The following is a 12,076-nucleotide window of genomic DNA, read 5'->3' on the forward strand; positions in this document are numbered from 1 at the left end:
CTCAACCCAAGGGAGGGGCCGGGCGGCTGAGAGGTTTCGCCTAAGGTTCCTGTCGGGTGTCGTCCACCTTCTTCAGGCCGGGGACCAAGCAGGATGAGGGGTCTTCAGACCAGCCTCCGCCCCGCAGTGACAACTCTGCCCTGGAGAATGAGTGTTGGTTCTGTTCTACTCAGCAAACGTGGTCTGAGTGCCTGGGATGGGCCGGGCTCTGTGCTGGACGCGGAGCACACAGAGGGGAGAAGTCTCTGCCCTGCCCAGAAGGAGCTCCGTTGCCACCCACACAACACGGAGAAGGATTCCAGAGCTAATCCTAGTAAGGAAGGTGGCCTTATTATTTTGCATAAAAATGAGGCATAACTAAAAGGCAACTGAATTCGACGTCCTCTCAAAGCAACTACCTTAAAGAACAATACTCACTTTGATGTATATGTTCTGGTATTTGCTGAAATATCACTCTCCACCCGCGTTTACACCGATGAGCCCTTTTTTCTAGAAGTGATCGCTTCCAACACACACACACAGTTCTCCTACATTCAGACACTTTCCAAACACAAGCGCTGAGAGAACACAGAGGTTACAGACTGCCTTCCAAGCTCCCGAAGTGACTAGTAAAGAGGAGAGTGAGTCACGTGGCCTGTACGTATAATAACTGTGGCTCTGGTAACAGAAGCTAATTAGAATCTCCAGTCACGGGCACACGAAAGACGTGCAGACGCATGGCAAGATACCATCCAGCTGACTACGCGCTGCGCGAAAGTCACATAACCAGCTTACGGGATGGTAGAAGAAAAGTAGAACTTGGAACCAGAACTTCTGAATTCAACACTTGGTTCTAATACTTACTAGTCAAGTGACCTTGGGAAATTCCCAGAACCTCCATTTCCTCATCTGTAAAGTAATTATATTCCTTACCTGTAGAATGTATAAAGGGTAACATCTATTGCACCAAATTGCTATGCGTTTTATATTAATCAGCCAACCCTAATTGGGAGGGACCAAGCCAGTGCACCTGCAAACACAGGTAAGCGAGAACTCTCAGCCCCTCCCCCTCTCCTTTTAACACAGAGATGATAACGCTTGTCCCACCGACGTGGCAGAGGTCGTGCGCGGTCCCGTGGCTGAACGCCTGGGAGAGAGCTTCGTCAGCTCTAAGGCATCACACAAAAGTAAGGTCTAATCAGCTTCACGACTATATCAGAAGCAGGTGGTTAGGGAGCACTCAGCTGATTCACCGTTGTTAAGCCATGAGCCTGGCTGTCGTCCGTGCTCGTGTCCTCGTCCCTGGACTACGGCTCCCACTTCTGAGTCGCCAAGCAGGAAGCAGCACGGCGACACTCACATAAAACCACACAAGTGTCCTTTTAACAAACTGAATGGCTGGAAATGCAATCACTGTAAACGCAGTAGGGGAGACTACCATTCGAGCAAATCCCTTGGAGGGCAACCTTGAAAAGTGGCCAATCATCCCTGCGTTGGTATTTTTTTCAATTAAGGTATGAATTTACATAGAGTAAAATTCACCTTTATTAGTGTGCAGTTCTGCGAGTTTTGATAAACACGTATGTATTGTCATGTAACCATGACCACAGTCAAGACACAGGACCATCACGCCCTCAATACTGCCCGCATGTCTCTTTGTGGTCCGTCACCTCCCTCAATCTCCAGCTCCTGGCAAGACCTGTTCTCTGTCCCTTTAGTGTTGCCTTTTCCAAAATGTCACGGAAGTAAATTCACACAGCATGGACCCTTCTGAGTCTGACTTAGGCACTCAGTGCACTTTGCTCACTTTAGTGCACTCACTGCATTTGGGATTCACCCCTGCTGCATTCCCAGAAATGTGTCCCTTCTTATGGCTGAGTACTATTTCACCGTATGGACGTGCCACGTTTCATTTAACCACCCCTGGCCGACAGATCTTTGGATTGCTTCCACTTGTCGGCGATTATGAAGAAAGCTGTTGGAAGTATTTCTGTACTGGTTTTGGTGTGAGTATAGGTTTTAGGGAAATACCAAGTAGTGAAAATGCTGAATCATGGGTTGAGTGTATATTTGGTTTATAAGCAACCGCCAGACTGTTTTCCAAAATGGCCGTGCTATTTTTGCATTTTCACCAGGAACATATGAGAATTCCTTCCTCTACTTTCTTTGCTTTAAATAAACTTTGCTATTTTAGAATAGTTTTAGATTTACAGAAAAGCTTCAAAGACGGTACAGAGTATGTGTGTGTGCGTGTGCATATATGTATGTGTGTGTGCATATATATATACACATATATATGTATATATATATATGCACACACACACGCACAGGCACACACACACACCCTGCACCCAGTTTTCCTATTATGTTAGTATGAGTACCTATTTTGCAACCAAAGAACCAATTTTGTACATTATTATGAATTAAAGTTCACACTTTATTTGGATTTTCTTAGTTTTCACTTCATAGCCCCTTTCTGCTCCAGTCCCATCCAAGAGTCCACATTATATTTAACCACCAAGTCTTCTTAGGCAACTCTAGACTATGACAGCTTCTCAGACTTTTCTTGTTGTGGATGACCTTGTCATTTTTGAGAAGTATTGGTCAAGGATTTTGTAGAATGTTCTTCAATATGGGCTTGTCTGAAGTTTTTCCCCTAATTAGACCGAAGTTATGGGTTTGGGAGAGGAAGACCACAGAGGTAAAGTATCATTTTCATCTCATCATATCAAAGGGACAGGCTATAATATGACCCGTCACTCATGATGTCAACCTTGATCGCTTGGTGGAGGTAAGTGTCCGTCAGCTCTCCCTGCTGTAGAGTTACTCTCTCCCCCTTTCACACGTTACTCTTCAGAAGGAAGTCACTATGTACAGCCCACATTTAAGGGGCAGGGAGTTCTAGTCCACCTCCCTGATGGGGTAGTATTTGCAGATTCCTCCAAGCTTTTAATCCAGATTTTTATAACATTTTAGATTTGCTTAAAGCAGGGCTGTAGAAAAGAGATGCTCAGTTACACCAATGTTAAACCAATGCAGACTGCTCTGAACTCAGTAAAGGACAAAGAAGATGATAAATGCCTACTGCTCAGGAAGCATCACGCCTGGGACAGAACTGGATTTGGGTTTCAGAGGAAACCAGCCGTGGTCCTCTTTCTCTGGGGAAGGCTACAAGGGCCAGGAAGCCAAGCACCAACATCATCACCTGCCTCACCCCCTCCAGCTAATAATCGGAGGGTTGTGAATAGACAGGCTCTGGTTTCCATTAGAACGTTCAGACGTTGAGCCTCTGTTCCTGCAAATATTTCACTCCTTCTTACCTTAAACCAGTGTTCTCACCCTTTAGCGTGCATCTTGAGACATTAGAACAAATTTCCGGGCTCCACCCTCAGAGATTCTGATCCAGTAGATCTGGAGTGGGTCTGAGAATCTGCATTTCTAACAAGTTTCCAGGCAATGCTGGTGCTGGTGCTGGTGACACTGCTGATCAGGGGATCAGATTGTGGTAACCACACTCTTAAACCATCTCCTTCCCGCTGGGCATTGCCATTCAGCCTCTATAAGCACCCAGAACGGTAAGAGCTACCACTTTAAATTGCTTATGACGTGACTGACAATGAGCTAAGTGTCCGAGACGTCTCTCATTTACTTCTTGCAGTAGCCCCTGAAGTTATATTATCCCCATTCTATAGCCAGCGGACGTGAGCTCCGGAAGGTTAAGGAACTTGGTCACCAGCTAATAAGGTGCAGCTCTGGAGTCTGGTGTGTCTGAGTCCATCCTTGCATTCACCAGCCTCCTATGCGAGGCTGCCTCTTCAGGGCTCTGCCAGCTAAAACAATAAGTGGACCAAAGAGTAGCCGCAACATAGGAAGGAAACTAGAAGAGCAGTGCCACCAAAGCCTGGGGAGGGAAGGTTCAAGAAGTGGACACATGTTTTCTTGACAGATCAAGTGAGTTAAGCCCGTGAAGCGCCCATTAGAATTTGCCATGAAGGTCATCTGTGACCTGTGGGAAGGTTTCAAAGGAATATCGGGGCAAAAACAACGATGGGAAAGTGGATGGAAGGGGAGGAGAGCGAGAGCTGCCGTAGCCTGCTTTCTTAAGAAGTTTTGGGAACGAAGGGTTGAGCTGAGTTCAGTACTAGTACACCGCATCGCCATACCCTCTTCCTGGCTACAGTACTGGCTTTGCTGGCCACCCACGCGTTGAGGGTCACAGATCTTTTATCTCCAGCGCAGAGCAGGGCTCCCAACTCATCTGTCCAACTGCTGCGTGGACATCTTCACTGGGATGTCCCAAGCTCAAAATGTCCCCCAAGAATGAGTCAACTCGCTCCCTAAACCTCCTTCTTCTCCTTTTATGTTCCCTAACTCAGTGAACTGAACCTTCGATCAGACAAAGCCAGAAACTGAGGCATTCACTTGGGCTACTCCCTCCCACACACTCACCTCAACCAGCCTCAAGTCCTACAGAGTCTGTCCCCCCCTCCAACAACCCACCCCCCACCCGGTCTGCCATGCCTCTCCTCTCTACCGCCAGTGCCAATGCCATAGTTCAGGCCGGCACATCTCCAGCCTCATTACCCTCTATAAATTTTTCTGTAACTGTTGATTTTCTTTCTTCCTCTCGGACTGTCAGCTCCAGGAGAGCAGAGGGCAGGTTTCATTCATCTCCATATACCTAGCATTTAAGCACAGTGGCAGGTACATAGCGTGAGCTCAGTAAATGTGCAACCAATGCGTCTCCTATCAGTTCATGAACCTCAACTCTGAAAACAGTCTTGGGGACACAGTTAACCAGCCTCGCCTGGGTGCCTCTTTGTGCCAGGTGGCAAGCAGGGCCTGGCCTGGACGCTATTAGAATCCCTGAGGCCGATGGAAGGTGGGAATCTGATAGTTCCCCATCCCTGTCTTCTGGGACACTTCGTCTGCCTTGATTTCCTAAGACAAGGGGTCCACCCACTACAGCAGATGGAGGTCTCCTATCAACCTGGAAGCAAGTGAAGCCAAACCCTGTTCTGGTCCAGGGGAAAAACCATGGAGAACTGGGCGTGGGAAGGGCGGGCCGTGCCTGGAGGGGGCTTCTGGGGGAAATCATAATGACGTGAGTGAACCAGGGCCGGTTACATTGCATGACCGATGAGAGCAGGTCCCATGGAAGGGTAGGGCTGGCAGGCTGACATAAAATGGGGTCTGGGTGGAGAGCTAAAGAAAAGTCTTGATCCGGGTTCAACTGCGTCTGAGTAAGGGTCAAATTGCAGTAGCTTGTTCCAGTGTCATTAGCAAGAATATAAGCTCTCAAGGTTGATTAAGCACCACTCCCGAGTTTCTGTGCCGCACGCCTCCATGATGGATCAAGTTGGGCCTGGCTGGTTGGAGGAGACAAAAACACATGGAAGACGTGGAGGATGGTGGATTGAGAAGGGGTGAAACACTCGGAAGAACGGGATGATGAGAAGAAGTGCAAGGTACTTTTCCACTGGGGGGACCTTGGGACACTGTCAGAGACAAGAATCCAGGAAGACCCAGGGCCTCCTGGGCTCTGGGAGCAGATGAGGGGCCACCGCGTGCTCTGCTGTGGCGTTGATGAGCTTTCTGCATTTTCATTTCTCAGGCCCACCGGGAGCATCCCTTTGTGTGGGGGACCCCTCAGCACAGTTTCAGATGGAGATTAATAATTGAGGCAGCAATGTCATAAATTCAGCCACTCCCAGGATGGCATGTGTTAGAGGGCGGAGATGGAATTCAGGCCACTTTCACTAAATAAAAGCTATAAACTGGTAGGAGTTATGCTGTAAATTTCTGGAGCCCACCAGATATATGTTAAATAAAACAAAGAAGAAAAAGATAGTGAGGTTCAGGGCCGGGGCCAGCCATCTGTGAAATGGGACCATAAAATTGCATTTGTGAAAAAAAATTCTTTGCTCATTTACTGGCTTTCTCTCCTTCTCCTCATTCCCTTTTTCTTCCTCCTTGCTAGAGCTGGGCATCCCATCAACGTGGTTAGAAGAGCCGGGGGTGCCCCAGGAGCCTCTCAATGTCTAGACTGGAGGCAGCTGCCTGGGTTGGAGTCCCAGCTTTTGAGCTTATTGATTCTGTGACCTCAGGCATGGTGCCAACCTCTCTGCATCTCAATTTCCTCATCCCTAGAAAAGAGATCAAAAAGAGTACCCACCATACAAGATTGCCGCCGTGAAGATGACATGAGTTGACACCTGGCAATGTGCATAGAACTGTGCCTGGCACAGGTGCCTGGCAGCTACACACCAGTGTAGGTAACCCAACACTTGTTACCTAATGTCACCATCACCATCATTATTGTCTCATCCACCACGGGCCCTGGCGCTAAGCGGGACACATTAAGTGAAGCTTCCTTGTCAAAGTGACATGGAAATCCCAAGTTCAACTTGGGCAGTGCTTCCTACGGCACAGATCCGGGGGCCACTCTTCCTGTGCCGAAGCCACATAACTGTCCTATGTGACCTGGTCCCACTCTGCCCTCAGACACGGCTGTTCAGTGCTCCCCCTGCTGGGTGAGTCTTCAAGACCCCTCACAAACAGCACCTACTCTAGAAACAGAGATCCCACCAACTTCACCACCTTCTCTCTCTCTCTAGTTCTCTCTCCTAAGATAGCTCCTCCTCCAGGAAGTCTTCATGGCCTGATCACAGAAGCGAGGCCAGCATGTGACCGCACATCCCTCCCCTTCACGGACCTCGGGCCCCCCTGCAGCTCCTGTCACCATGATACCAGTCCCCGACACGGTGCTGGTCCTCACGGCCCAAGCACACACAGCCTCTTGGGCTGAGAGCCTCCAGGTGCTACCCCTCAGCCCTGTGGGCTTACCTGTAACTGACCCCCAGAGTCATCCGGAGATAGACACGGACTTTGGGGAAGCGGCTCAATCGACCTAGGAAGGCAATCCTGGCAAAGGGGACAAGGCAGTCACGTGGCACGGCACCAAAGGCTACAGGCACGGATGACGCCCAGGGCAGAGCGCAGCGTAATTTGTGGCTCCGATGGAAAACATTCTTTATTCCTTCCACTGCTTGTGTTTCAGCAGACACAGACACACAGACTCTGGTTCCCTCCCTCCCCTCCTGAGGCCCAGCCTGCCTGCTCTCCTCCCTCTACCCTCCCAGACAGCGTGCTGTTTCACTTCTTCTGCTCCCCGGCTGGCAGCCTTGGCCTTCCTAGGTTCCAGCACTAGGCTGAGCATCTCTCCCTCCCTTCCCCCAATCCCAACTGTCCTATCGTGTGCCCAGCCTGGATTCGGACTGCAGACACCCCCTCGCCACTCACTCTCTGAAGGGGACCCCCTTTCATATTGCGGTAGTGGAAAAGCGGGCCTCAGACAGGCTGCCCCTAACAACGTATGAGAGCGCAGGGCAGCCAAGTCATTGCCCGTCTCCGGACCTCCTTGCACTGGGCCAAAGCCATCATCACCCTCCGCGGGCACTATATGCCTGAAGCCTTAACCTATAACCTTACCTAGAACATCACACAACATCACACAAAGACCTAAGCCAAATGGACTCAGGGGATGGAATACACCTAAACCCAATGCCGTGGCCTCCGAGCCTTGACGTGATCTGGACCCTGGCCCCTCCTGAGCCTCATTTCCGACCATTCAATCCCTCCTTACTCCGTTCCAGCCACAGCGGCTTCCTTCTTCTTCCTGTCCGTTGAACATGACAAGCTCAAGACCTTGATAAGATTTCTCCTCTTCCACCTGTTTACCCAGCTGGGTTCTCTGCTCTGTTCTCAAGTTCTAGCATCGCCCCTCCAGTGAGGTCTTTCCCAAGGCCCCCGCCCGTCCCCTGGCCCTTACTATTCTCTATCACCACTATCACTATCTGAAGTTATCTCATGTATTCATTTACCTTCCCTCCGCCTCCTTTAGGGAAACAGAAGCTCCACGAGGACAGGGAGCCTCCGTGGGTAGCTCCCCACGGGACCTCCAGTGCTGAGATCAGCCTGGCTCACGGAATGCATTTGCACGTGTGGCTCAGTGGGTGAGTACTGATTTGGAAACAACAGCCTAGCTCATCTAGGTGCAGTGCTTAGCCTCTGGTGGGTCAAATCTAGTTTCACACAGGAAGAGCCCACAAAACAATTTTGTGCCCCTGCTTTGGGCTACGACGCACTAGTGTCACAAGCTAAGGAGAAAACGCAGGTAGTTCATGGCAGCCTTTCCACACTTTAAGAATAATAGTCAAGTGCGTGTCCTATTCACAACAGCCAAGACGTGGAAACAACCTAAATGGCCATCAACAGATGAAGGGATAAAGAAGACGTGGTACATATATACAATGGACTATTACTCAGCCATAAAAAAGAACAAAATAATGTAGTTTGCAGCCACATGAATACAACTAGAGATTACCATACTAAGTAAAGTAAGTCAGAAAGAGAAAGAGAAATACCACATGATATCATTTATCTGGGGAATCTAAAATATGACACAAATGAACCTATCTGTGAAACAGAAACAGAATCAGGGACACAGAGAACAGAACGGTGGTTGCCAAGGGTGGGGGCGGAGGTTGAAAAGGGATGGATTGGGAGTTTGGGATTAGCAGATGAAAACTAGTATATATAGGATGGATAAACAACAAGGTCCTACTGTAGAGCACAGGGAGCTATATCCAATCTCCCACGATAAACCATAATGGAAAAGAATATTTTTTAAAAAGGATGCATATGTATGTATAACTGAGTCACTCTGCTGTACAGCAGCAATTAACGCAACACTGTAATTCAACTACACTTCAATAAAAAATAAATTTAGAAAGATAGTCAAGAACATGCCCCACGGGCGTGTGCCGATCAGGACAGCTTTTTGCACGGAAGACAATACAGGGAAGAGTATCAGTCTAAGTGATACTCAGCTGTGTTCCGACCCACCCCCTGCCTCTAGGCAAGGAGGCCACTGCCATCCCGGGCTGGGCTCGCTATGAAGACCTGTGACAGAGACCCTTCAGTCACTCAGCTCCTTCTGGTGTGTCTTGTCCTTTTAGGTCACACACTATTTCTCAGTCTAACCGACAAGGCTCAGCTTCAATTTGGGGCCTTCTCCTTACATTCCAGTCCACAGAATGGAAAACTGACCTGTAGAACATTTGTTTACAAACTTGAAGTTGCTCATGAAACCCCCCTTTTTCTTGCTCTCTTCAGGCTCAATCAATACTCGCAATTCCCATTTTTTTCCTACTGAACAGACACGGAAGGAAATCCACGGCCCTGCATTCCTCTCTGCATCTATTCCCTCTGAAACACAACGGCGCTCTGAGCGGGTAGCCACACCTTACTGCGCTGGGGGGCAGGGGCAACAAGCAGGCCGTGAGCCCTGGAGGACAGAAAGAAGAGGGCTGGCGGCCCGGCCCCAGCAGAGGCTCAGACCACAGAGAAGACAGGCTGCCGCTGTGCAAGGGGGAGGTTCTGGAACGGGCCATGTCCAGGGCCATGTCACCGGTTCCCACGTCGGCTGCTCATCAGAATCACTTAAGGGACTTCTCAAAATCAAAACTTCTCTGATTCCTGGCCCGGCCCCAGATCTACTCAATCAGAATCTCGGGGGTGACAGAATCTGTTTTTGAAAATGCTTTACGGGTGATGCTACAGCTCAGCCCAATTAGGGAAATCCTGTTCTTCGAGACTCACCCCCTCCCCTGCTGTGTTTGCTCCAGGGCCCGAAATCCTGTGGCTTGTCCCTCTGCGAACAGATTCTCCAAGAGGAGCTCACAGGGTAGAGACGAGCTTTGCCGGGTCGGCACAGAATTCCTCACGTCAGCGGCGTTGCCGGCCCCCATCCACGCCCCTCTCCCACCCCCATCCGCGAGCTGGTTGTGGGGCTAGAGCCGCACTGATCACGCTCGAGTCCAGGGAAAACCTTCAGGTCTACTGTGCTGTCCTGGTAGCTCAAGGAGTCAGAAGGCAAGAACTGAGGGCAGGAGCGCGGCCTGGTCACCGTCCACGCTTGGGGCCAACGGCCGAGGCCCACTTCGATTATCAAACCGGTTGTCTGACCTGTCACACAGGCCTGGACAGCACCTCATGACCTCACTTAATCTATGCAGCTACCTTGCATACCGTGCATTTACTGGGCTTTAAAATTCCCCACTATGCACAAAGCACCTTATACGGTACCTATTAAGAGACACTCACTGCCCTCCACTCAAAAGCAGACGTGTGAAAAACACGACACCAGGAAATGTATTGGTAACTGCTATTTAAAGATTATTATGCCCTTGCAAGATTTCACCTGCAAATGAATACATCACGAATCTCGCCAACACCCATGTGTTTTGGCCAGAAGGGTAAGGACGCTTTGTCCCTTGATCTGTTACAACATCAGTCCGGCTCGGGCCTCCGCCATGGTCCAAGCTGTCACTGTGATACCACGCGTAGGCGGCTAGACGATACACATCTGAAACAGTGTTTGTTTTTCCCTAGGACTCTGCAGAGGAAACACGTTTTCAGCGACCTGCAGCAACAGTAAACTGGCAAGAAGACACTGTCATTAACTCTCCTCAGGGTGGCCGGTGATGCTGGACGCCGCCAGCAGGCAACGTTTGGTTTTGGTTTGGTTTCAGATTTTGTTAACTAACAGAGAAGAGCGGGTCGTTGCTTATGGTGGCGCCTTAAAAAGAAGGGCCGGGACAAATGGAAAGGGACCCCAACAAGGAAAACTGGGTAAGACACGCAGGAGTACTGCCTGGATCTTCCTCAACCCCGGGGCTCCCCGGTCAAGGCAGGAGGCCTCCGCTATCCTCCAGGAGAAGAGTCATCTCCAAAGGCAGGCCTGGCACTTCCTGGAGGCACAGCCAGAGCCACCATAACACACACCGCTCACCAACCCGTTCTGAAATTAATAAGTGAAATAATCCCTGAAAGGGGTCGTTCGTCCCCCACACACTGTCAGTGAGGGGAGAGCCTGCCCCAGCCACGCACGCCTTTCCTTCGGGTCCAGGGCTCTCCTTGGCCGGGGGTCAGCTCTGTCCTGCCAGGCTGAGGACACCCTGGCCAGAGCCACAGGACAGTGACAGAGTCCGTCCTCGGCACGCCCAGCTTCAGCGGGGTTCACCAGCTCCAGGCACAGAGAGGAAAGTGCGGCCAAAGACGGGAAGAAAAATCCAGAAAGGGGAGGATGTGGAGGAGGATGGATGCTCTGTGGTTGGACGTGCAGGTGGTCCCTGCTTGGTCTCCTCCCCGGTCACGGTCGCCCCCTGGGGCCCAGGACGAGGCTGTGCACAGAGAGGGCTACTGAACGGGCTCAGGGCGTGCAGGCCCCGGCCTGGGAGGGCGGATCCGGCCTCCACACACCCAACTCAGGCCCCAGCGGCTGCTGCGTGTGCCTACCCACCCCGCCGCGGGGCGAGAAAGGGAAGGACAGCGGAACCCCCCGCCCGATGCACCTCCCAGAACTCATCCTGTCCCCTCTCCCCACACAGACTTTGTCATCATGCCCCTCTAGCTCTCTGTTCAGCACTGAGCTCTGAGGATTTATTTTTGTCCCTCAAGAGGGGTTATGATATATTAATAGGCTCTAGGTGAGGTCAAGCCTCTCAGATGTCACTGGTGCGGTGGCCCTACCGGCCCAGGCAACCGTGAAGGGGCCCTGTTACAATACTTTTATAAACATCTACTGTGTTCCAGGGACTGTGTTACGGCCTCTGTGCTCCAGGACGGTCAGTGCGGTGACAGAGACAGACGGGTCGACAGCCACAGTGCAGTGGAGTAGTTGCTAGGGTGTGGCCATGGCCAGGGTGCTGTGGGAGCTGGTGGAGAAGATCCCAACTGCTGTGTCTTTGTAAAAGACTCAGGAAGATGCACGCGTGAGTGCTTATGTGTAAGCGTGTACGTGCATACGCACACACACACACCACCATGTTGTTGCTCTGGGTGTGCCCCGGAACTATGACTCTACCGTGCTGGGGTAGTGGCCCAAGAATGGTGGTTCTACCCATCCCCTCGTCCACCCACCTCCTCGTCCATCCACCGCCTCGTCCACCCACACCCTCGTCCATCCACCCCCTCGTCCATCCACCCCCCTCGTCCACCCACCCCCTCGTCCACCCACCCCCGCGTCCACCCA

At 50.9% G+C, this 12,076-nt stretch overlaps 1 protein-coding gene and 1 long non-coding RNA gene across 9 annotated transcripts in view; one reads left to right on the forward strand and one right to left on the reverse strand.

Annotated features, from left to right (window-relative positions):
- ANO2 (anoctamin 2) overlaps positions 1-12,076 on the reverse strand; it is a 299,540-nt gene that overhangs the window by 74,484 nt on the left and 212,980 nt on the right. The gene's annotated exons all lie outside the window — the stretch shown is intronic.
- The window catches only part of LOC129392186 (uncharacterized), a 2,896-nt gene continuing 1,387 nt past the window's right edge, over positions 10,568-12,076 (forward strand). The window contains exon 1 of the long non-coding RNA XR_008617659.1: positions 10,568-10,674. This is a non-coding gene — a long non-coding RNA (uncharacterized lncRNA). The remainder of the gene's footprint in view (positions 10,675-12,076) is intronic.

The sequence above is a fragment of the Physeter macrocephalus genome, chromosome 6, assembly GCF_002837175.3.
Source record: "Physeter macrocephalus isolate SW-GA chromosome 6, ASM283717v5, whole genome shotgun sequence".
NCBI classification, from domain to species: Eukaryota; Metazoa; Chordata; class Mammalia; order Artiodactyla; family Physeteridae; genus Physeter; species Physeter macrocephalus.